Here is a 27,255-nt window from a genome sequence, read left to right as displayed (position 1 = left end):
TAATGTTTTAATTTAAAATTTTATAACGGTTCGGTTAGGTTTTGTGTGATTTTTGAAAATCAAAACCTAAATCAAACCATTTTGAAGCGGTTTGGTTTAATACGAGGGGAAAAAAAATCATGGGTCCACATGGACCCAAACCAACGATTTCAACTCAACGATTTTGATTCGATTTGTAATTTCGCGATTTTTTTGCAGCCCTAAAGGACTCCAAAAATAGTGAAAAGATCACGTACTAGAAATAAAGAAATTCTAGTTAGTTTCGGATTCTTTATTGTCTTTTACTTTTTTTGGGATTTTAAGGATCCTATACATATCTTTTAGAATAGTAAAAGATATCCAATTTTCTCACTTAATTTTCGCATGCACGAATTTCCAGGCAATAGGAAAATATATGAGAATTTTGAAATTCTAGAATTGAGTTTCAAGATTTTGGGTTATCTTAATAAGGTCAACCTTGTTAGGAGGAGTAGCCTAAAATCTTTTTGAGTTGATCAATATTTTGGTATTTAACCGATGTGAAATTTTTATCTCTTAACATGTTCTCTCAAGATGATGGCTCATTTGAGTAGACCAATCATGCAATCCATTGTTCATTAATTGAGACTTATAATCGAATCGAATCGCTCGTTGGAGTTTAATGGGCTCTGATACCACGTTAAGACTAGGGATTCCATCTTAAAAGATCAATCTTGTTAAGAGGAGTAGCCCAAAATCTTTTTAAATTGGTCAATATCTTGATATTTAACCGATGTGGGATTTTTATCCCTTAACATGCCCCCTCAAGATGGTGGCTCATTTAAGCAGACCAATCCTGCTATCCATTGCCCATTAATTGGGATTTATAATCGGATCAAATCGCTCGTTGGAACTTAACGGGCTCTGATACCATGTTAAAATTAGGGGTTCCATCTTAAAAGGTCAACCTTGTTAAGAGGAGTAGTTTAAGATATTTTTAAGTTGGTCAATATTTCAATATTTAACCGATATGAAAATTTTATCCCTTAACATATCCCCTCAAGATGGTGGTTCATTTGAGCAGACCAATTGTGCAATTCGTTGCTCATTAATTGAGACTTATAATTGGACCATATCGTTTGTTGGAGTTTAATGAGCTCTGATACCATGTTAAAACTAGGGTTTCTATATTAAAAGGTCAATCTTATCAAGAGGAGTAGCCCAAGATCTTTTTAAGTTGATCAATATTTTGGTATTTAACTGATGTGAGATTTTTATCCCTTAACATGCCCCCTAAAGATGGTGGCTCATTTGAGCAAACCAATCTTGTAATTTGTTGCTCATTAATTAAGACTTATAATCGGATCAAATCGCTCGTTGGAGTTTAATGAACTCTGATACCATGTTAAGACTCAAGATTCCATTTTAAAAGGTCAACCTTATTAAGAAGAGTAGCCCTAAATCGTTTTAAGTTGGTCGATATTTAACTAAGTGGGATTTTTATCCCTTAACATTGAACAGTTTAGTGTCGAGTTCAAACCTGCGCATGAACTCGCCCGAGACAAAAACTACTCCTGTAAAGTTATTCTTCACATGTTTGACTTCTTAAAATATGCTTTAGGACTTGTATAAAAATGACATAAAATTTCTAATACCCCTGTTATGCGAACCACATAAAGATAGTTAAACCATATACGAACCTTAGGAATCAGAAGCGAGCATTTACCTGCAACTAAAAATGGCAAAAGGGTTTTCACTAAATCATTCTACATTAGCAAAAATAGTTGTCGAAGCACGGTGTCAAGCATGAATTCACAATCAAGAATGAAAGATACGTAAGCTGGTGAATAAAATGTAAACATATAACAGAATCAGTTAAAAGACAGTCAATCAATGGCTACCATATGTCACAAACCAAAAAAATCCATTTACCCCCAATGTCTTGATAGAAATCTATAAATAGGCATGCCTGAAATGAAGAAATCTATGTTGAATTTGAATAGTTTCCTTTTAAATAGTCTTTTTTTTTTTTTTTTTTTTTTTTTAATTTGAATAGTTTCCTTTTAATTTTTTTTTTTAATTTTTTTTTTATTTTTATTTTTTTTGCTACCTATTGAGCAGCATAATAATTTAAGAGGGGAAAACCCAGGCTAGGTGACAAATTTTTTTATCATCATTTAGAGGTCAACATCCAACCTTCCACACACGAATTTGACTCACAGGGAATTCCAACATTCAGTTGGAAACTTCGAATGCGTCGTGAGGTCAAACACTGCTTCTGAATAAGATTGTGATCATTGTCTACACTTCAACTCAATTTTGGTTCCTTCTAACCCATCATCATGTAAAACTCATTCTTGAAAACCTACGGAGTTATGAAAGGAAACAAGTTTATAGAAAATTCAATTAAACAAAAATGGTGCATACTCACTCAAGTTCTCAATTCCAGTCTAGTTTTTTTACTACAAATTGTACAGATTCTGCCATCACGAATAGGGGTGGGCGTGGGTTGGGTCGGTTTTTACCCCAACCCTAACCCAACCCAATGTGGTCGGTTTGACCAAAAACCAACCCAACCCAGCCCAGGTAAATGTTGAAACCCAACCCAACCCAACCCAACCCAATCAAGTGTCGGTCGGGTTGGGTTGGGTTGATCGGTTTGAGCAAAATGTTTAACTATAATCATAAGTGTGTGCCCGTGTGTAATTTTACTTTGTTTTACTACAGAGACCATTCAATTTCTAACAAATTGAAAATCACATTCTACATAAATGAAAGTAAGACCATCCTCACATCTTGTAGTAAAACACAGTAGACTCACCAGCAGTACACCAAGGAATGAGATGCTTATCTATGACAGTCATGATGTCACTGCAACTGTTGATGAGCTTTGACTCCACCTTCTGCCCGTAATCCTTGATCCGCTTAGCATTCAGCTCATTCCCTCTGGATTCCTTCTTCTACTCTATTGAAGATAATATTCTCCATGAAGCTCTCCTGGCAATTTAATCTGCAAGAAATGTTAACATTACACAGACACACATCTTAAAAAGAAATATAAAAAATATTTATAATACATATTCTGTATTAGGTATAGCTCAGATTTATAATTCATATTCTACTCAACAAATTAATCAAAATACAAAGTTTGAAACTGAAAATGAAAATTAAAGCATTCTAAAATTCTGCCTCCCACCACCATATATTATTCCCTATTCCACAAAACACAAGTTTAAGACTAATAAAAATGAAAATTATCGTAAAATAAAATCACATTCTAGAAATCTGCCTCCCACCATCATTTATTTGAAGTAGCTAAAATAGATGAACATTTGATATTCTATAAATTATAACAGGACCTGAAGGTTGAGGCAGTTAAAGTTTCAACGATTCCAGCAGGCAGCAGCTTTGTGGACAAGGGCAAAGGCTAGACGAGCTCTCAAGTCTCAAGAGTCAAGAGTCGAGCAAAATATGAGAAGCAGACAAAAAAATTACAGGATGTCAGCAAGATCTTACGTTCATTTTTTTTTTTTTTTTTTTTAAATGTGGTCGGGTTGGGTTGGGCGGGTTGGGTCGGTTTTTACTTGTTAACCCGCAACCCGACCCAACCCAACCCGATTACTCAACCCATAGCCCGAAAACCGCCCAAAAATAGCAAAAAACCGACCCAAACCGGTCGGTTCGGTTTTGGTCGGTCGGTTTTCGTGGGTTGGTTTGGGTTTTGCCCACCCCTAATCACGAAGGAAGGCTCTGGTACCATGTGAAGTATTAAGAACAGAGAAATGAAGAAGAAGAATATGAAAAAGTTTTCAGTAAATCTCATGGATTGGAAGATTACAAAGATGAAAGAGCTATAGTACTTCCATAATCAACTTTAGTAATATTATTTGTCAAAGAATAAGATGAAATAAAAAATAAATAATGACAATTGGAGGACAAGAGAGTATTGTCCACTTATTACTAACGTCCATGCATGATATGAGTAACTATACATGGAGTTGGGGAACTATTGTTACGCCTCGCCACATGTGGCTCCACGTGGCAAGCCACCAAAGCCCATTTGTTGATTACTGAATTTACCAACCCACTTCTACCGGAAAACCACATCTGTTGAAGCAGTCCTATGTCAAGGACGAAGCCCCAAAGCTAAGCTCAGTTGTTTGCCGAGGTGATGAAGCTCGACATAAGTCAAAGCTGAAGCCTAGCTAAAGCAAGCGACGACCTACACAAAAGGATTCTGAATTTATGAAAGAAATCCTCTTGGAATGATTGATGGGACTTTTGTAATGAATAAAATGTCTTGTCTCGTTAGTTTAGGTAATAGGGTGGCTACTCTTTGTAAGGACATTAAATGTGTCAGACTAGGAAAGTCAAATTGATGCCTAGGATGGTATGCTTTGACCAAGGAGACGAGGTGACGTGCGTTTTCATCCAACGAACACCGTTTCATTTGTAACACTATAAATACCCCTCATGTATCATTTGAAGGTTTATGTAAATCATTACACTTGAAACTACAATCTGTTTTTTTCTCTTGCTGATTAAACTATTGTATTAGTTTGAGTTTAGATTACTTTGCTCTCTTCAAATTATTGATGATCATTTATTATCTTACAATAGATCGTAAAATATATTGCCAGAGCCCAAACATATTTATCGCTTGTTATAAAGCATCTCCCATGTCCAAACCCAGGGTATGATCGACTAGCACCTATCCATACATGTTGGAATTTGTTTATGTGTGCACGAGTGGGATCAGTATCTATTGACCACATCGCCCCCAACAGAAAGCAAGGTCAACAAGTAACATGTTTATCATTACATCATAACAAAATAGAGATGAAAGAACTATACATGAATGCTCAATCTCAGTAACATGTTGATCACTACATCCTTATAAAATAGCATTGCACGAGTTAGTGCATCTTACTATAATCCACGCGAAGCAAAAAAGTAACAAAATGTGTGTAAAAGTTTCCATAAGCTCTATTTTCTGACTTGTAGTGTGTCTAATTAGCAAGAAACAAGAATCTAGATGCAAGTATGCTAAATTGTAACAGCCTTTGCTGGAGTGATAACTCAGTGCCTCTATCGCATAAGAGTTTACATGCAGGTACTTATGCGACTATGCTCGACTAAATCTTCATACTCACTTGGGAAACAGAACAAACGCTTAAATACTTCACGACACTTCATGTCCCTCAAATCCGAATTAACTGCTGCGGGGACTTCAGTAACTTCTTTAACATCTCCACAATACTCGTAAAAGAAGGGCGGTGTGCAGGATCACTGCAAGGCAGAAAGAGAAACATCAGAGAAAGGATACAGAGAATTTATCTGGAAAAGATGGTTCAATCTAGATGCAGTCAGATAGTAGCCTTTTAAGTGAACCCCGCCTTAAAAGATTAGGTGTTTAACATTACTGTTCAATCTAGTAACTCCTAGCACATTGTGAAAATAAGTAACTCGCTTATTTTCAACTATAACCAACTAAAAAAAAATTAATTTAAACTTCATTGTATACTTACAAGTAAATTATTTAAGTTTTGCCAAATGTGCAATTTAATCTTTATAAGATTTTAAAGTCAATGATTACTAGAATTTGCAAGAATTACTTACTCAGCCCAGCAGGACTCCATCAGAGAAGCCAACATTGGAGAGGTTCCCTGTGGGATTTGAAGCCTTCTATTTTGGTAAGCAACTGCTCCAACCACCTAAAAATTTTCAAAGGTCGTGTCAATATCATTATATAGCAGATTTTACGAGAACTCGAGCATAGAATTGCAAGTCTGCAAGTTGGGTTGAACAGTATTGAATGGTATTAACTATTAAAGAGTAGAAATTAAAAGTTAAAATCTCATAATGTCAGAACCTATTGAATACTGCTAGCCAATCCTGCTCTTACAGCATAATAAGTAATATAAATGGATGTATAATCACAAAAGTGCAATATTATAAGAAGGAAATTAAAAACATCAGAATATAAATACAAGTTAGAATGACCTGTACTGGGCTAAGTCCATCCCACGGCTGCTGCATGGTCAGAAGCTCCCATAAAATCACTCCAAAACTGTATACATCAGACTTCTCATTAGAGGGCTCTCCACGAAGAAATTCAGGCGCCATCCACTCCAACTGAAATGAAAGGAAGAGTGTTACATACTGATTGAATCACTGAGAAGAAATGGTTAAACATGAATAGAACAAATAGTTGACTTTCCATATTGAACATGGGAGTCTCTATTTTTCTGAATCATGTATGCATTTACTGGTCACACAACAAGAACAGGTAACCAAATTTAATGACATGCGAAGTCTATATTTATCGTTGAACTTATAGTTGGGAATTTTGAATTTAATTAGAGAAATAAAAAAAAAAAAATCATGGGCAAAGAAAGTTATTTATCAAAGCTGGGGGCCTTTCCTATAATATACGAGGCAAAATGGTTTAGGGCATGATGACAAAAAGTGGCGGCTAGGTTAATTGAAAGGCCTCCAATGAGGAAAAGTGAATAAGATTTTTTTACCATAATAGCTGGTGTTGTTAGGTTTTATAATTATTGGTAGTCTGGGAACAAAAATATTTATGTAAAAAAAGTGTTAAAAAGTCAAAGAGTCATGTGGTAGGTTATTTAAATGTGTTAAAACTCATTGGGGTCATCTATGGAAATTTTTGCTAGCTTGCAGTCAAATTATTGCTTGAGCATCAAAAACAGTAAGCTCTTCTCTAGCCTGGCGCCTGACCATCATTTGAGCGAAACACTATAGCTCGCTTGTCGCTGAGATATCGCTTGAGCGACAGTGTATTCCAAGAAACCCAATTTCGCAACTTTAAAGGATTTTAACAGGGTCATACTACCAAAAAATCCAAAATATAAATACCTAAGCTTCACTTTGTAAAACACACGAGTTGAACATTGAGCCACTTGAGAATTTTCTTCCTACCCTTACACAAGTTGTTCAATCCAAAATTCATCGATCCATATTACAAAAAGACATCAAAGACACAGAATTCAAACACCAAAACACATACTATCATTGAATTTGTTAGAGTTTTGAAGATCAAGAAAGGTGACCAGAGTCCCGATTGCTGAAGAACGAGGAGTTCTTGGAAAATCCACTGGAGATAAACGAATTCACAAAGTCAGGAGTTGATGCAGGAGCACGCAATCCAGAAAAGCTTTGATGATTATAGTCGGGAGGTCGGAAAGTACTAGAGTTAGTCGAGTTTGGCAATACTATAAGTTTATTCGTTCATAGTGGATTTATACTGGCTTGGGCATGAAGTTTTTGATCCCGCAAGGGATTTTCTCCATCAACAATTCTCCTGTATTACTTATTTTTCTGCAATTCATTCAATTGTGGTATTTCAACATAGGATAGTATACATGTGTATTCATCTGGATAAATTAATAATTGTAGCTTGTTACATTTATTAATTGATAAGTTTAAATTCCGCATAAACACCTATTCACCCCCCCTCCTAGGTGTTAATTGGATCAAACTTCATTATTTTCAGGTGTCTTTATTATAAGCTAAGAAGAACAGATTGGGATTTAGATTAGATGGATACAACTTTCTTAAAATTAAGAGAAGACGTGTGAGGTCTAAAAGTCTTGGCAAGCAAGTTCCATGTCCAAAATATCATTTAATCGAGTTGCAGTTGGGGTTGAGTTGTTGGGTGTTGGGTGTGTCTTTGGATTGGCTCAATGTTTGCTCAAGAAGATCAAGTAATGACGAAAAGTGCTCGAAGAATGCCAAGTGAATGCTAGAGCAATTTTTGCAGTGATTGATAGCTCGTTGTCCTCCCAAAGGGTGCTCAAGAGCCCTATTGACCAGGTGAAATCCTAATACGTGATTTTGCAGACTTTAAACAATCCCAAACATCCTAGAACTCTCTAATACTATATGTACCCAATGAAAATCTTAGGCGTGTGTAGCAAATTATTAATTGAAGAGAGGATCCTATTGAAGAGAATACAACTCATTACATAATTCTCTTGCCTCAATCACAAAATCAAAACATCTAAATATGAAAGCACCATAAAATTTTCTACTACATTTTCTTCAAAGTTTTGAAGATCCTGGTGCTGGAGCGCACAATCGAGGAATGTCTCAGTGAATATAGGTTGGGAGTCAAAGTTTATTAAGGTTATGTTATATCCAGAACAATTCTATAAGTTCAATCTTTATAGTGGACTATTTGCTAGCACGTGTGCCCAGATGCTTTTTCTCTTGAAGAGTTCTTCAATGGTTTTTCTTTCGTAAACAAAACTTGGTATTATTTACTTTTATGCTTGAATGATTGATAGGGTTTAAATTGATTTTATTTCATCTAGATTGATAATTTGTGACTTGTTGCAAGTTATTGTTAGTTAAATTTAAATTCTGGATATTACGTGTATTCACCCCTCTAGGTGTTTGTTGGGTCAAACTTCGTTTATTTGAAAGTGGATCAAAGGAACGTGGCTCGGAAACAACTTCTTACTAGTAGGAGCTAATCAATGTAAGAGAGCCCAAGATAAGCATATATGTGCTTATAAATACAAATAAATCAGTGTCTACTATTTTTCATGGGTCATATCATAAAAATTGGCATAATTTCATTATTATAAAAATAATAATAAAACACAACCATTTCAATAATATATATATATATATATATATATATATATATATGTATTGAAAGATTTAATACGTGGTTGACTCACCTTTTAAAATAAGAAACAAACAATGACCATCTGGAAAAAACGTTGACCAATTGACATGCTAGAAAAAATGTTGACTAGGCTTAAGTTTTGGCTATTCCCCTCTCCATATATATCTCGCGTCGCACTCATCGGCATGGTTGCTAGATGGTCTTTTTCATTGCACTTGTCGGTAATTTTTTCTAAAGCACTTGTCGCAATTTGCCATGTCCAAGAACGTGTAAGATTTGAAAAGAAAAGGGGGGGGGGGGCATGCCACGTGGCAATTTTGAGACGTCAGAGCGTGTTCGGCGCATGTCACGCCATCAAAACAAATAGATCAATTTAGATCAAAATGATCTTGATGAGCCTGGCGAAATAGAATCCAATCTAAGATCAAATCAAACGAGAAAGTTGCTCTAACAATGTATTTGTGCAACATAGGTTATAAGTACCATGCACAAATGGAGAATCGAAGGCATGAACATGGAGAGCTGGAAAGCTAAATTTGTGATCTTGTGAGAGGGGAAAAGAACGGAAAGAAAAGAAAGTGCATGCTTGGAAATTGTATTCAAGTGCTGTATGAGAATTGTGGCTAAATGCACATTGTCAAGGTAAGCCAACTAGCAATGAGAGAGAAAATTGAGACGAAAGTTACTAAGAAGAAACAAGACATGCAAGTTTGTAACATATATAAAACGTTTATATAGAGTTCTTGTCCTATATTAGTCAGCGGTTTGTCAAATCACATTAATTTTTTTCCTACCTTGGGTCTCTTTTTTGTTTCTACTATTATGGCAGAACAATGAAACTGTCAAATCATAAAACCAAAGTTGGAATATTTTGGCTTTGATCCGAACCATACCACTTCAGGTTTGGATTACGTTTCAATCTTTGCAAACCAATTCAAACTATTTACCTTTAAAAAAAAAAAAAATCTGAACTGAATTTAATCATACTCAATTAACACTAAACATATCCTAATTAAAAAGATACATCCATATTAGACAGAACTCAATTAAACTCATTGCTTAATACACAATTATCCATACCAATTAATTAATTAAATCATACTCAAATACACAACAGTCTTCACAATTGCGAATGTAAACTCTTAAATTGGGTGAAGTATTGAACAATTGCAACTAAACTATATTCATCAACTGTACATTATAATTGAATAGATAACTCAATCTAGATTTTAATTCAAACTTACACATTTCTTTTCCTTCTACAAATAATTTTCTTGTATTTCGCCTAAGTTTTTTCAAGTTAGTTTATCCAATTTTTCTTATTTTTTGGTAATTGTTTGGTAGTTGTGTTGTTTTGTTCTGATTTGCTGGGCTCCTTAAATTTTTAGTTGCCAACATTTTTTATTTATTTACTTCTCAATTTCGTGGTGAGGTCACTTAATTAATTATTTACATTTTAACTTAGTTTTTAGATTTTATTGTTAATCGTAAGAGTGATTTAATGAATTGCTTAAATCGTTATTTTGAAAATTTGATCAATGAGCCTTTCAACATATTACTTTAGTGAAAATTGAATGCAAATAAATACAAAATTGTCCCTCAAATTGTTAAAGATGTGTTAGCTATTCAATACCCACAATTGTTCTTAGGTCTGCATTTCTTACTATTGATTGAATTCTTGATTCATTTAGACGTTCATTGAGTACAAAATAGAGTTCAGGCAGTGATTGGATGAAGAAGAAGCATCGGATGATTTACAGAAAGTTATAGAAGCTGTTATCGTATTTTATATTTCTATTCATTTTGTTTTATTAGTTACTTTATATCATTTAACTATAATTAATAAATTCATGTACTATATTCTTATCTTTATTGAGAGAATGAATAATGTGTTAAAATTGTAGATGTTGCACCAATTAGTATCGACTAAGAGGTTAAAATTCTTGTATCATGTTATTGCATTATAATGATTAGAATTAGAGAACTTTGATTGTAATAATTTTAATGATACCATTTATGTTTTAACATGAATTTTAAACTAATATTTATGGTTAAACTTATTTGATATATATTAATTTTTCTTTGTTAAACAGTGGTTTTTAACTAAACCATATTTGTGGTTTGGATTGTTTTAGTTTCCAAGTGGTTTTGTTTGGTTGAAAAAAATTCCTAATTGCTTAAAGTAGATTGGTTTGAAAAATTGTCTCCTATTGCTAAAAACCGAACAATGTTCACCCTTACTTGTTATGCATTTCATGAATTTTTTCCCAACAAGTGGTATTAGAGCTCATGTTTGATGGTTCAAATTCTAAAATTGTGGTGTAGATGATTTCAAGTTCAAAGTTTGAGGTGGAGCTTAATAGTGCACCAGTCACTCCCATCAGAGATCATAATTCCAACAGTCAAGAGAAATCTTCCCCAAGCAAATTCTATGAGTTAAGAATATGGTTTACATGATTCAAGCACATCTATCCCATAAATCATGCATCCTCTTTGTATATGTCATTTTACTTTGTATATCATCATTCCTAAACTGTATAAATACCTCAGCCAGTTTGTATTGTAAATGTGTGAGACAATAATATATTCAAAACACTTTTATGGTATTAGAGCATTCCCTCTAATGAGAATCTCGATCCGAAATTCTGCTGCTATGGCATCATCAGATGACTCTTCCCCCTCCAGTCAGCCCGTTGTCTCTCACCCAACTAGTGGGTCTCTCTCTGATAAAAATAACTCCCTTATTGCCATAAACACTAATCAATTATAGCGCCTTACTTCCTCCAATTATCCATCATGGAGCGCTACCTTTACTAGCCCACTTCATGGCTACGATCTCATGGGGTACTTAGATGGTACTCTCCCATGCCCATCGAAGCCTAATACATCTACAAATGTTACTGCCCATGCTGCATTTAAACTTTGGTTCCGACAAGATAAGCTTCTCCTTAACGCTGTCCTTGCTTCCGTTGCTGAAGCCATCACGCCATTGATTGCTACTGCTCAAACTTCGCGAGAAGTGTGGCAGCGCTTGTCCCGTCTCTATGCTAATCGATCTCGCACCCGAGTCATGCAGTTGAAAGAAAGTCTCACCACATTGCAGCGTGGTGATCGGCATATTTCTGAATATATGCAAGCTATGAAGGCTATAGTTGATAAACTGAGCCTTATCGACATTCCTCTTTCAACTGATGATATTTTATGTACTTCACAACTTAGGACAGAATTCCGTGATGTTGTTGCCCCCATTCGCACCAGGGAATCATCCCTATCCTTTGAAGAACTCCATGACATACTAGTCAGTCATGAAGTCTATCTTAAGCGCCTCGAGGCCTCCTCTGCATCTCTTGTGGTGATTGTTAATCTTGCTGCACGTCGTGATGGGGTTCGCCTACCTATTTCATTGGTCCCCGTCACACTCGCTCTTCGAGTCAGATTGACCAACAGGCCCATCGGTTCAACAAGCCCCGACGTAAGCCCATATGTCAATATTGTGATGATATTGGACACATTGCTAAATATTGTCCAAAACTATAGACCGCTTCGGCTAATTGTGTTGGCCGCTCCAAAAGGGAAATCTACAAAATGGTTGCTAGACTCTGATGCCTCTCACAACATAACCTCTGAGCTTGGTAATTTATCTATCCATTCTAAGTATGATGGCACTGACGCTATGGTAATTGGTGATGGTTCAGGTTTACCAGTTACTCATATTGGCTCCCTTATTTTACATTCACCTACGCATAATTTTAAACTCAATGACACATTATGTGTTCCGGACATTCATAAAAATCTCATCTCTGTACGTCAATTCACCAAAAAAAATAATGTACAAATTGAGTTTCATCCTAATTATTTTTTGGTGAAGGATCGGACAACGGGGGCGATTCTACTTCGAGGAAGGTGTGAACAAGGCATTTACCCATTACCTACTACACTACCAGATCCGCTCATTCCCATTGTAGCCAATGTTAGTGAGAAAACCTCTAGTGTCATTTGGCATCATTTCTGGGGCATCCTCACCATTGCCTAGTCTCTAAAATATTTTCATAGCATTCTCTTCCTTTAAGTACTCCAATTATGTCACAAGTTTGTCATCCTTGTCATATTAATAAAAGTCATCAATTGCCTTTTCATTCTAGTACTATTCATACAACTACTCCATTTGAATATATTTATTCTGATGTTTGGGAACTGGCATCTGTCCCATCTCACGAGGGCCACAAATACTATGTCATATTCATTGATCATTTCACATGTTATTGTTGGTTCTTTCCCATGCATCAAAAATCAGAAGTTGGTAAAATCTTCCTCCAATTACATGTCCTCTTGGAAAAGCAATTCGGTCGACCCATTAAAAATTTGTACAGTTACAATGGTGGTGAATATATAGGACTTAAACCTTATCTCCAAGCCCATGGAATAGGTCACTATACAACCCCCCCCCCCCCCCCCCCACACTCCACAACATAATGGCCTTTCCGAAAGAAGACATCGACACATTGTTGAGACCAGTCAAACCCTCCTCACCCAAGCCCACATGCCTACCAAATATTGGGCTGTCTCATTTCAAATTGCAGTTTATCTTATCAATCGCCTCCCCACCGTATAAGGCTATAAGCCACCGTTCACTTGTCTTTTTGGTACAATACCCAATTACCTAAAACTAAGGACCTTTGGCTATTTGTGTTTTCCTTGGCTTAAACCATATAACAATCATAAACTTGACCCAAAATTCAAACCATGCATCTTCATTGGATATTCTACTTCTCAAAGTGCCTACAAATGTCTTGATCTCACATCTAATCGTGTCTATATTAGACGTCATGTCACGTTTGATGAATTATTTTTCTCATACACCTCTCTTACTCCATCTATTCAACCCATGGATAAGTCTACTACTCACCTTGATCAATGGCCCATCATGCTACCGACATCATCTAGCCTGATCCAAAATGTGCCAGCCTCACCAGCTACGACTCAATCTAACTTCCATAGCCCGCCTGGTTCTCACCTTCTGCGAGCAGAACCCGTGCTGCCTTGTCCACCCACGGGCCCATCACCAACTGACCCATTTGACATTACACCTACTACTACAGATGCTTTACCAAAGCCTATTGTCCCATCTGGTCCACTGCCACTTCGTACTCATCCAATGATTACAAGAGGCTTGAATAATATCCGAAAGCCCAAACGGATGTTCACTGCGACCAAACATCCAATGCCACAATCTATTGAGCCTACATGTGTGGGACAGGCTCTAAAGGATTACCATTGGCGTCAGGCTATGAGTGATGAGTTCAATGCACTTGTTCGCCATGGGACTTGGGATCTTGTTTCCTTATTCACCGACAATCAAACCAATTGGATGCAAATGGGTATTTCGAGTAAAACGACACCCTGATGGATCCATTGATCGTTATAAAGCCCGATTGGTGGGTAAAGGATTTCATCAAAGACCTGGCCTTAATTACAAGGAGACTTTTTCACCAGTTGTCAAACCTGCGACAATCCGAAATTTTCTCACCATTGCCCTCTCTCGTGGTTGGGCACTTCGCCAATTGGATGTTAATAATGCCTTTCTCCATGGTACACTTGATGAAGATGTCTATATAGTTCAATCCACTGGCTTCATAGACTTTGATAAGCTAAATTATATCTGTAAACTGCGCCAGTCTCTCTATGGGCTAAAACAAGCCCCAAGGGCTTGGTACACCACCCTCAATGGCTATCTCTAGAAATTGGGGTTCCATCAGTCCAAATCAGGTTCTTCCTTATTCATTTATACTCGTGATGATATTGTAGCTTATTTTCTTGTTTATGTTGATGATCTTATATTGACAGGCAGTTCGACAGACTTCAATGAGTTCATCATTCAATCTTTGGGTTCCAAATTTTCGATTAAAGATTTGGGCCAGTTACATTATTTCTTGGGCGTTGAGGTATTACCTGTCAGTAATGGATTGTTCTTAAGCCAACAAAAATATGTGCGGGATCTCCTTTACAGAACAAATTTACAAAGAGCAAAACCAGTTTGTACCCCGATGGCTACCACTGCTCATCTCCGCCTTGATGATGGCTCACCAGCCAGCGATGGTACTGAGTTCCGTCGAGTAATTGAGAGTCTTCAATATCTCTCCCTCACATGGCCAGATATTGCCTTTCCTATCAATCGTTTACCCCAATTCATGCATCGACCAACAGAGCAACATTGGAATGCTGTCAAACGACTCCTACATTATCTCAAACAAATGGTGCACCATGGTCTCCTACTCTCCAGGGATGATGAAAATGCACTTACTACTTATTCTGATGCCGATTGGGCTGGTAATGCTGATGATCGCACCTCAACATCTGCATTTGTCATTTTCTACGGGAACAATCCTATCTCTTGGTGTACACGAAAGCAGCGTGCGGTTGCACGTTCCTCAACCGAGGCAGAATATCATACTCTTGCAACAGCTACTTCTGAAAGCGCTTGGCTCATATCTCTCTTTCAAGAACTGGGCATTCATTTCACAAAGCCTCCCAAACTCCTCTGTGATAATGCTGGTGCAACTCATTTAAGTGTCAACCCCGTGCATCATTCTCGGATGAAACACATTAGACTATGTCAACAAAGACGTTCTTGAGGTTTCTCGTGTCTCAACCAATGATCAACTAGCTGACTTGCTGACAAAGTCTCTTCCTCGCTCTCAATTTCAGCTACTAAGATCCAAGATTGGAATCTCTGACAGGAATTCCATCTTGCGGGGGTGTAATAGTGCACCAGTCACTCCAATCAGAGATCATAATTCTAGTACTCAAGAGAAATCTTCTCCAAGCAAATTCCATGAGTGAAGCACACGGTTTACATGATTCAAGCACATCTATCCCATAAATCATGCATCCTCTTTGTATAGCTCATTTTACTTTGTATATCATCATTCCTAAGTTGTATAAACACCTTAGCCAGTTTGTATTGTAAGTGTGTGAGACAATAATATATTCAAAACACTTTTAGAGCTGTGATGATGGATGAGCACCAAGGTGGAGTTGTGGTTGTGATCGAGTTGCACTGATCGAGTCCTGTAGCCAATGAAAATATAATTAAGTTTATAATACGAAGCTAAACTATATAGTCGGATTTGATGATTCTTTGAATTTGGTTTTATCTACGATAATTAATTGTAGAATGGTGACACCTACCCAAGAAAGGGTGTAGGGATGGGCATCAAGACGTCTCATATATTTTGAAGAATATAATGTAAAAATGGAGATGGTCAGGAATTTTCACTCAAATTAGAGAAATAAATGGAAGTTATGGGCAAAAGGAAAATTTAATTATCAGCTTTTACTATAATGCATGAGTCACAATTGTTTAGGGTAATACAACAAAATTGGCGGCTTTGTGACTGAAAGGTCTCAGACAAGGAAAAGGAAATAAGACTTTTACCATAATAAAGTTGGTGTCTTTGTTATGACTACCATGCAATTCTTTAGCATGGACACAAAAGAATTGGGAAGCCAAAATTGTAATCTTGTGAAAGAGTGGAAGGCACATGTGAGTGCGCCTTGTGTTCTATCAGAATTGTGGTAGAATGCACATGGGCAGGGAGTGAAGACTATCATGGTGAGCCTGCTAGCAAAGAGAGAAAATTGAGACATAAATGGTACATCCAGGTGCAACATAACGTAGAGCATTCTAGTTTATGGGAAGAAGAAAAAGTGATGAAAACATTGAATTGTCAGGTTTTTTTCGGCTAATAAAAAACTATGCTTCTGTGGTCATCAATAGTTTACTGAACCCTGTTAAATTTTTGTTTTTCTCTTTCTGACACGTTTCTTGTTGTCAAGTTGTTTGTTTCTGCTGTGCGTTTGATGAGATTTTTTTTTCTCCCAACAATTTAACATCATGCTAAGCCGTTGACCTCTTGATAATGGAGAAAACTCTTGTATTCTTTACAGCACCATCGTTTATGAAGTAACAACTTTAGCACACAGTTAACAGCAATGACAACTTCACTTTCTTTTAGTAAATCTATTTTATGTTCATTTATCCCATGGCCTGAACTTGCAGACATTCCATCACTACGGTAAACAAAAGGGACACCAGATGTTCGCTTCAGTGGAGAACTTGTCTTACCAATCTTTAAGATGAAACCTTGTACTCAAGTTGTCAATTTACAGAACAAGTTCTATCTTGGGAGGGGAGTAGGTAGAAAAGAGGCACTTCTAAATTTCATGCTTATGGAATGGAAAGGACTCATATCTAATCTCTATGTGTGTGTGTGTCTGTGAGTGAGTGAGAGAGAGAGAGAGAGAGAGAAAGAGAGAGAAACCTACAGTTCCAGCAGTGGACTTTGATGATATAAATGTGTTTCCTTTGAATCTTGATAAACCAAAATCACATACCTGAGTAACGGTGTGAAATAAGGTGATTTAGCAATGGGATCTCTGGTAAATTTTACAAAAAAAATTACAATCTGACCTTCACTGTCCAAAATTTATCAACCAAGAGATTAGGAGATTTGAGGTCCGAGTGAATAATCGGTGGTTTAAGACAATGAAGATAATTGATACCCTTAGCCTGCAAGCAACATCTATCAGAATGTTATCTTGCATAAGAAAATAGGTAGTTGAAAAGTGTAGACAATGAGAACATACCACATCCAGAGCCATTCGTAACCGTCGCTTCTGATATAACGTTTTTGAAGCTGCTGGCCCGTGTATCAATTGGTATAGACTACCTCTGTTCCATAAAGTTTGGATGTACAAAGTTTAGTGTCCCCTAATTTGCACTATAAGTAGACTGTTCGATGTGTTTAATCGATATACCTTGGCATATACTCTGTCACTATAGAGAGATGAGGGCGCTTAGTAACTGCACCCATGAAGAGAACCAGATTTGGGTGGCGGACACGTTTCATAATTGAAACCTTTAAATACATGTGAAAGATATAATTATTATTGAAAACCAATTAAAAAAAAAAAAAAAACTGTCTCAAACACCTTAAAAGAAACACGTTATGGTGAAGAAGGTTCAATTTAGCAACCAAATAGTTAATACATGATACATGAAAGTGAACTCAAAAACAATGACAGGTTATATCGCTGCTCGGGAGTGATAATACATGTTGATAAGATTATCCAGGAAAAGTAACAAAGAACATTGAATTGAAGTAATGGCACTACTGAAACACGATTTGTTCAAGCTATTGGTCTGTGCATGAGCATACATCCTATGAATGTGTGAGAATGCAGCATATATCCTATGGGAGTGTGAGAACTGCATAAATTTAGATATTGTTGATGTCGAAAATCCTTGGAAGCCTTCATGTTCAACTGCATGAACCTTCTTCTATGGAAAACCATAACTCAATGAGTCCGACCTCTAGAGGAATGGGTGGGGTAGAAACGGACCATGTATACTAAAATAAAAATTTAGTATCTTTTGTTAATTCTTCTTTCAGCAAAAAGAAAGTATTTTCTATTTTTTGAATTGAATTGAGTAAGGTAAACTGAAGAATTCTTATTCTACATATTCTAAGAACCTAAAAAAAGGGAAAGAAATTTCTTCCTTTTGAATAAACTGAATCCACCAGTTCAATTTGTAATGTTTGTACCTGCAGTGATAAATCCTGCAACATGACAATAAGCTTTCAAGCAAAAATTGTGATTCTTCACCTAGTTTTAATGACTCTGGGAAAGAAGGGAAGACGACAGGTATCTTTAGCTGGTGCACTTGCTTGTCACATCACCTTGGGACTTGAAGAGGACACTATGCTGAGCTTGAGTGCTGGATGCGACACTGCCCAGATTGCTGAACCCGACAATGTCACGTCCCTTGATTTTTGGAATTAACCATACCTTGCAAAGTACTATCCAATATCGTAGTCGAACACTATTGTTGAGCTTGGCATTTTAATGAGGTCGAGCACTTTCTATATCAAGCAAGTACTTATTTAATCTACTTTCAATATGAGCCAGCCTTCTCTTGTCTCCCCTCAACATGAGCTTTTGCTTCTTTAGTCTTCGTAAGGGTATGGTTCTGACCTCATCTTATTGGTCATGGGACTCATCTCATCCTCTCATCAATGGTACCGGATTCATCCCATCTTCTCTGAACATGATATCTGCTAGACTCAACTCTATGCTTGGCCTCATCTTCTCAACCACCAGGAATTAACCTTTTGGCAATGGTTTAAATTTCAACTTCAGAAACATTGGCCCTAATCTAAGGTATAACATTTGCTATTATGTCAAAGCTATACATCATGTCTGGTGAGACCTCCTATTTTACATGGCCTTAGTGGTCGTCCATGTGACGAAATCGACTATTGTTAGGAACACTAAGATTTTGGACTTTGAGACTGAGCTCAGCTCACTGTTGACTCTTGCAGAAGCAAGGAATTCATGCTCTCGGGGATCTCAAGCTCAGAGTTTTGCTCTCAACATAAGCTCCATTTTCTAGGCTCTGAACAATTGAGTAATTCAGGTTTGGTTTTTTGGCTTCCTAGATTTCAGTGATTCTGTGAGGCTCTCTTATACTTGTTACTTTGGAATGAAACCTCCAAGTTTCAAAGGATTAGAAATTTGCACCATTTTGCTGGCTTCTACATTTTATTATGGAAAATGAGTTGGGGTTAGACTCTTCGACTCTTGCAATTTTAAGGACTGTAAGCTAAGCTCACTACGACGGATCAAAAGTTCAGACTTCAAATGTCATGTCAGTTTATTTGTGCTCACTTCTACCTTACACTGCAGAGGTGCACACTGTCATCAGTTGTTTTCATTCTAGTTTCTTGCTATTAGAGCTGAGATAGGTTGAGCTCCACTTTTGTTCTTCACTGTGGAAGCAAGACCTTCTTATAGGGCCTGACTAATCTTTGCTCATTGTAAAGGAAGACTAAGCTTTTGAGATTTGTACAAGCTTGAGCTCACTTATGCCTGTGCTCTCAAAATTTTAAAATCAATACTTCCTATCATTCTCGACAGGATGGTTAAGGTAAAAATTCACATTCCTTCCTGAACTATAACGAGTTCAACTTCGGTTTCTGCTTAAACTCATGTCATCTTCGATACTAACTCTGTAACTTTTTCTTTGTGTAAGCATTTAGGGTGGTCATTCTACTCATGCTCATCCTCATCCTCTTGCCATGGACATAGATTTCTCTAGATTCTACCTTATCTGGACTCTAACATGGAAACAAAATTCCCAACCTAGAATGGGCTAGAACTCCCTTTTGCCTCAGAATGGACTGAACCTTCTTCGAACTCGGCGTCAACTGCTGTGCAGCCTTTCCTTGGGTTCATAGAGTCAGGCGAAGGAGTAGCGACCCCACCAGGCAGGCTGCCACAGGTCATAACGCATTCTTCGCACAACAAATCCACTTTGAAGTTGACTTATTCGCTGAGCCAATCCACTTTGAATGTATATGAGATACCATGAGGACCCAATTGCTCGGCATAGACTCGATATCTCCTAGCTCAGAATGGTCCCAAACTCTTCCTCTGGATAAGCATAGGGCCAACCTTCTCTGAGCTCAATCTAATCCTCTTCTGTCAAAGATGTTTCAAGCTCAATGTAGACTGCCTCCTTCAATAGATTCACTGGTGATTTTGAGAGTTTTCTTCATTTACCTAGAGGATTTTCTATAGAAGGACTATCAGGATGATCTTCTTCATTGCTATGGTGGTCGCCACCATGAGCAGGGCACTCTGCTCAATTCTTCCATGATCAGTGGCAAAGCCACACAGTATTGCTCTAAACATGCACTATGGTAGCCGAATATTGAATTGGGTGAGGATTTGCCATTTTGTTCTCTATGAATTTTACCTTACAATCTGAAGTGTTCTTCGCCTTTAGTGAATCACGAACAATATATTCACGATTAGTTTGACTCATGGTGACTAGAAAATACTGAATATGAACTTAAGGAAAAGATTTGGCTCAGGCTTGTCATTTCTTACAGACAATGTCTAACTGTTGAGTCGAAAATCCTTTCCTGTCTACTGCATGAACCTTCTTATAGAAGAAGACCTACAACATAGGCCAGTCAGCAGCGTTTGGCCATTGGAGGAAGGACTGGTGGTAGAGTTCACTCCGATGGTTAAGTCTAAGTTGGAGCTGCAGCGAAGAATCTGCTGGAAGCACTTCTGGTAAAAAATTTGATCTCATATACCTAGACTGAATAATTTGGGGGACATACATAAAGAAATAAGAGGGCAGGTGTCTTCTACTAGTGCACCTGCTTGTTAAATCACCTTGGCACTTGACGAGGATACAATGTTGTGCTTATGTGTTGGACACATTATTGGTCACATCCTTGGATTTTCGAGATTACAGTTGCCCTGTTAGATTCTTTCATGTGCTGCTACTGAACATTTCTGTTGGGTGTGCTGCTACCATGCACTGACGTTGAGCTCAATTTGGTACTAATCTGTTCTTCCCTCATAAGGATCTCTACATGCCCTAATCATCTCTGGTGAGCGGTTTGGCTTCATCCTCTAAGCCATGGGATCAGCTTCATCGCCTCAGTGGTATAACGGCCTCATCCTCACAGTATGCTAGATACTGCCTCTTGCTTGCTGTGCATTGGTCAGCCTTCTGGAACTGACCTACTTTGTCGCTTCAAACACGTGAGCTCACTATGTAGTGTCATTTTAGGGAATAATAGCAAACACAATTATTAAGACAACTAGCTGAAAAATATACTAGATAATGTGAAGTTTTCCTCATATAGAAATCTGAAGCATCTTGAGACATTTATTACCAATTAAAGCTAATGCATCTCGAGACATTTATCACCCAATAAATCTTGATGCATGCTGAGACATATTTATCACCCTATAAATAAAAATAAAAATAAAAAAGACAAACCAGTACCAACAGAGAACAGGAATATCAACGTAACTAATTAAACAAGTTATTTAGTTGCAATTCAATCATCCAAGTTTTCTATGCCCATACCTCTCTTAGAAACTCCTTCAACTGATCATCATGAAAATCTTGGACACTTAGAACCTTGACCGCAACATCCTGGAACGACAACAATAATATTTCATGACTGATGAATAGAAAACGCTAACATCACAGATGGCACTAGATAATACTTCACATGGTAATTTCTGCTGGTCATGTACTCAGTAAAATGATGATTTTCCACAGCAATTATGCCAAAATAAAAACAATTTATTATTTTAAATTCTTGGTTTGACATTTTTGTCCTTTTTTGTTTTGTTTATTAAACTAACCATGCAGACAGAAAGTTTTATTGAAGAAGAGGCTTTAATAGCTGTATAAAGGTAATGTGGAACTGCACTTTTTAGCACAGACGCAGCTCCACCAAGAAAGCAATTATCTCTTAAAAAAATTCCATCAAAGAATTGAATACGGAAGTTTAACAGGTTCAAGATACAATTATTGTCCACCAGGTTGAAATGAAGGGTATGATGCCTTGACATATGATAACAAGATAAAAGAATATATGGTATCATACTTTTGTGGGGCTTGAAATACAAGAATCATAAGTATCATACGTCTGATTATAAAAAGTAACTTCAGATGAAGCATGAAAATTGCATCTCCAAGTAAACTTAAAAAACGCTTCAGATGTTTGTATCAAATTTTCACTCTGATGCAATCAAGCTTCAGGTAAAATGTATCCAAACCCACGGTACAAGGTAGAAACAACAAGTACATAAAACTGACCGATTCATGCCATTTAGCTCGATGCACTGTTCCAAATGAACCTATGAGAGGAAATAAGTAGTTACAAACCCATTTTTCCATAGAAATAGCATATATAATGACAATAATAGTTTATAAATATCTAGAAAATAATTACCTGAACCTACACGCTCCTTGATGCGCAATTCATTCCATGCGATCTCAAGCCAATCCATTGAAAGAGAAGGCTCAAGATTTGAGTATCTTGGAATGATTGCATCAGGTTGTTTACTGTCATCCTGATGTTGATCTGCAACTTCCATCAGTTCTTTTTTATCAGAGAAGGTTACTCTGTCAGCTAAACTTACAATTGGCTTTCCAGATACACCAATATCTTTTACGCATGTCTGTCCACTAACAATTCCATCCCCTTCAGGTAATGCATAGTCATCCCTGGATCTTCCAGTAGCAGTAACATCCAGAATTTTCGAAGGTAGTTCTCTAGAAACTTCTGCATCTCTGCTCACACCCTCAGAATTTTCTGTCAAGCCACTATCCTTGGCTTGAAAACTTTCTTCCCCAACGCCTGCAAACACATCTTTAAAGTTCAATATGCTAAATGTTATTGTTTTTAATGTTTAATTGTTTTACTTTGCTCTATTTATTTATACATGCAACTTTCCGGCAAGCACTAGCAAGTTCCTATAGCTAGTCAGCAAGCATGCACCATGAAAAACAAAATCAAAGAATCCCTCACAGAATAGAGGAAAGGAACAATAGAAAACGACATCATGGCCAGATCAATATTTTGCTAGGAGCAAAAAGATATACTGCTCATTGTAGTTTGTAAGCGAACGAAAGTTTGAGTTTTTCAACTGCAAATCCAGTTCCCTAACTACAGATAGAACCAAAGACCGAGGATAATCCATAGCTTGAAGTGTCCTAACATTAGTATTCACTCACTGACATCACCATCTAATCTGTAATTGGTAGTGCTCTTGTGACAGTATGCAAACCCAAGCTCCACATGACATCATTCATTTTAGCCTCCAATTGTAGAGCATAGAAAAATCAAACAAAACCTTTAAAGCTGTGTAAAATATTAAAAAAACCTGAATAAATGGGATTGTCAGGGCCACGTGAGTACTTCAATATTTGAGTATCTATCACATCGTTCACGTCAGGTTGTTGAAATTCTTTTAGATGAGATATTTGAAATGGTGAAGGCACTGAAGAACATACAGCTCCATTTATTGACAAATCTGGATTGTGAACATTTCCTGGTTCCCCAACTAGATCAACTACATATTCCCTGCAGGAGGTTAAACAAGTAATGTATGAAAAATGGAACATGTAAAGACAATCTATTTGCTTAATAGTTGTTGATAACGTGTTACTTACTGGCATTTAGTTCTGATCTAAAATCATAATAAAACCAGTTAAGTGATTTAAAGGCAAGTTAAATTACCACTTCAACATCATAAGGTCACAATAAGCATAAGAAATAAGTGAGAAGAATGTATATGATAAGATTCCACCAGAAGAACAGGACCAAATTATGAATAAACATCTCCTTTATTGAATAAAAGAAACGATTACAGAATAGAAATGAAACAAAAGCCCATAGAAGGCTGTAAATGCACGGTTAATCCTCTACCTCACTTTCTAATTGCCTCCTTTCTATTCTACCTCTATCTAATTATAATATATTTCCTAACAAACTTCGTCAAGTCCACATGCTCTTAACGGCTTCTATTATTCCCTCCCAACAGCTTCCTCTTCCTCTTTCTTTTGGGTTTTTCTAGAATATGTAACCATATAGGAGGCCTATCAGTATAGCACCAAGGTCATAACTTATCAGCACAAAGATTCAGTGACCTGATTTCTTACTGAAGCAACCAAGTAAGTGCAAATTTCAGTTTGCATAAAGGACTAAACAGAAAAATAACCAATTAAGGTGCCCACTGCCCAGCCTCAACAAGTTGATTGATGCCTTAGATATGGTCTGAGTTGTCATCAAAATGCCAAAACTGAAGTATTGATGTGGTCGTATTTAGGATAGGCACATAATAACCAACAATCATCTTTAACCACAACGTCAAGTACGATCCTTTCCCTCTGGATTCTTTTTCTGCATACGCATTGAAGCCAAAGATGGATTAATTCTTTAAACCTCTAAGATAACTAAGCCTCCTCAGACCATACATGGTCGGTGGTAAGAAGAGAAACTGCAATTCCTTTCCCCCATATCCAGATACTGGTGTTGCCTGATCAACCAAAAACTCAAAGGGTAATGATACTATCACAAAGAAGGGTTGAGTTATCATACCTTGAAAGTCTATTTTCATCGTGAACTTTGACTAGACATGAAGATCTATGGTCTGAAACACAATATTTGCAACCTCTAGCAATCCGGCAAGGTAAACCCACATAGTCCGCTAATCTCTGGAAACAAAAATGGATTCATGAGTAAACTTACTTGTGTCATAAGAGTTATTAGCTTCTTAAACTTACTTGTGTCATAAGAGTTATTAGCTTCTTCATGAAAGTAACTCAATCAATTTTCCCGTTTACTATATAACTAAAGTAAAGTACGTATGACAAATTAAGATTGTGAACCTAGATGACCGTTCACCCAATGTGATATGCATGGTCACATAAATCCAGAACTGCAATTATTTGCCAAGAAGTAAAAGGAGTAAGAGTCTATTAACCTTGAATATTGAAATCAAATCAAATAATTTAGAGCTAAATTTGAACCTTCAAGGAGAAATATTGGATTCTCACATATGCAAAGCATATTCATATAAGATAACTTTTCTCAATAGCTAATTACAATTCCTGTTTCCCGAAAACCAAATTAAGAAAGGCCTCCTTGTTAGCATAAAAATAGCATGTATCTAATCACCTTAAAGAGGATTGCACGGTGCCTGCAGATTCCCATGGACAGGCTCCCAATTCGGAGAACAATGCACTTCTGGAAATTCTTTAATCTCTTGCTAACCAATTTCCAACCATCATGAAGGTCACCGTGCTCCTCCAAAAAAGAGCCCCTAAAATGTTTGTAATCATAATTGTCTTGTGAAAATAAGCATACAATGTCTCAACGAATACATTCAGAAAATTAATACCTACCCCATATAGACAGATACAAGTTTGCCAAGTTTCTCTGCCAAAACTAATGTATTTTCTGCTGAAAAATATATCTCTTGAGCTTTATATTCAAGCTTCCTGAGCTATGAGTCTCCACATTGATCAATCAGAACCACCTCCATTGACGTATCAGTGGGTTCAACTTGTTTAAGTGCCATAAGAGATGGCATTCTTCTACCTTCCTCCAACTCATTGCACATCAGCCACAAATATGGATTCATGCCCAAAATGTGATAGAATCCATCTGTTATCTTGTCATTATACGACAAGAAACCATTTACCTGAAAAAGGAAAATGCACTTGTTGATTGACCGAACAACAAAGATAACAAACTGGAAACATCAATAGTGGATTAACCAAATTTCTTCTCGAGAGAATTTAAGGTACCAATTTTTAATAATGAAGGGAAAAGTTTTACGTGAACCACGTAAAGGATATATAATGATGGTGAGTCTTAATATTACTACATTATGTTTTACTCAAACTGTTTTGAGAAAGAGAAAGTACCCAAAATCGATAGGAGACGATTTCTGCATCAGAAGATCCACAGACAAGACCCTCAGCATTTCTTAACTCCGGCAGAAACCCAAGCTTATTGGCAAGCGTTGCTTGTTCAGTGAGCCTTTTTGCAAGAGTGAGCTGCAAGTAATAACTCTCTTTAGATCTCTGCAACAATTCTTTATCAACACTATACCCTCCTCCTACCTTCTCCGCTTCCTCTGTTTTCGTAGAATCCTCAAGTATTCCAGCAGTAGTACCCAACGAATTCCAATCAAATATTGTCCCTAAAAAGAAGTTCTTCGAATCGCTCGTGCTCTCTCCACTCAAAGGTCTCTCTAGTGAAGCTTGCCTCTCAAAATTTCTATTATTCCCCAGATGATGGGCACAAGAATTGCACCCATTGCTCGATAAATGACCATCAAAGTCAAATCCTTGCCAATGATCTTCCTTAACAATTGATTTTCCGTCATGCACTTGGCTACCACAATATTCACACTCTTTCTCTTCAATCTCATCATGATTATCCAATCCAATCATTGCCAGATTAACATAATCAGATGATTTTTCTTTCTTTTTCTTCTCTGCCAACCACTTAACAAAAGTATCCAACTGCTTTCCGTGAATTTTGTCGCCCTTGAATCGATGACGGATAGTATTTTTATTGCTAATATTGTTAGAGTCCTTTGCATCGCCCAAACACTTTCCATTGTTGGTTGCTAATTTCTTCTCGTGATCCAAGAGGAACCTCGAAGGTTCATCAAATTTTCGGCCAGGAAATTGTCTGGGAAAAATATAAGTCGTTCGGTGCGGCATTTTTCACCAGCCCAAACAAAAACTTGTACAATTACTAGAAAATTCAAATAATTGAAAAATCAATCAACAATCAAAATGCTCTGCCAGCTGCCTCTTTGGCCGATATAATACTCACTTTTTTTCCTTCGATCTCTGCTCACCAAACTCCAACAGCTTGCAGTTTAAGACAATCAATACGAGTTTTTTTACAAATGAAACATCAAATGATCTCGATTCTTTGGAACAGGATTCAAGTTTGAATCGGAATCATTAAAGCTGAAGCAACTGGAGTTGAATGGACTTGGAGAATAAAATTTGGAAATCCATGGCTCATTAACTTGGCGAACTAGAGAGATTGAATAAATATTAGTATACGATAAATGAAAAGATAATGTTAAAATCTATGCATGCAATTTCTTAATTCAGAGAAACAGAAACAAAATCGGTGGGAAGCTGTGCCTACGCAATCGCAAAGCAGACGAAATGACGCTTTAAAATAAATTTTAAAAAATGCTATTTTTGGACAAGGATGGTTATTTTT

At 36.9% G+C, this 27,255-nt stretch overlaps 1 pseudogene; it reads right to left on the bottom strand.

Moving 5' to 3' along the window:
- Positions 1–4,754: 4,754 nt before the first annotated feature.
- LOC111401411 lies at positions 4,755–27,166 on the bottom strand (annotated as a pseudogene).
- Between the last annotated feature and the right edge of the window lie 89 nt (positions 27,167–27,255).

The sequence above is a fragment of the Olea europaea genome, chromosome 10 (genome assembly GCF_002742605.1).
Source record: "Olea europaea var. sylvestris chromosome 10, O_europaea_v1, whole genome shotgun sequence".
Classification (NCBI taxonomy): Eukaryota; Viridiplantae; Streptophyta; class Magnoliopsida; order Lamiales; family Oleaceae; genus Olea; species Olea europaea.
This window is presented reverse-complemented; position numbering and strand designations above follow the sequence as displayed.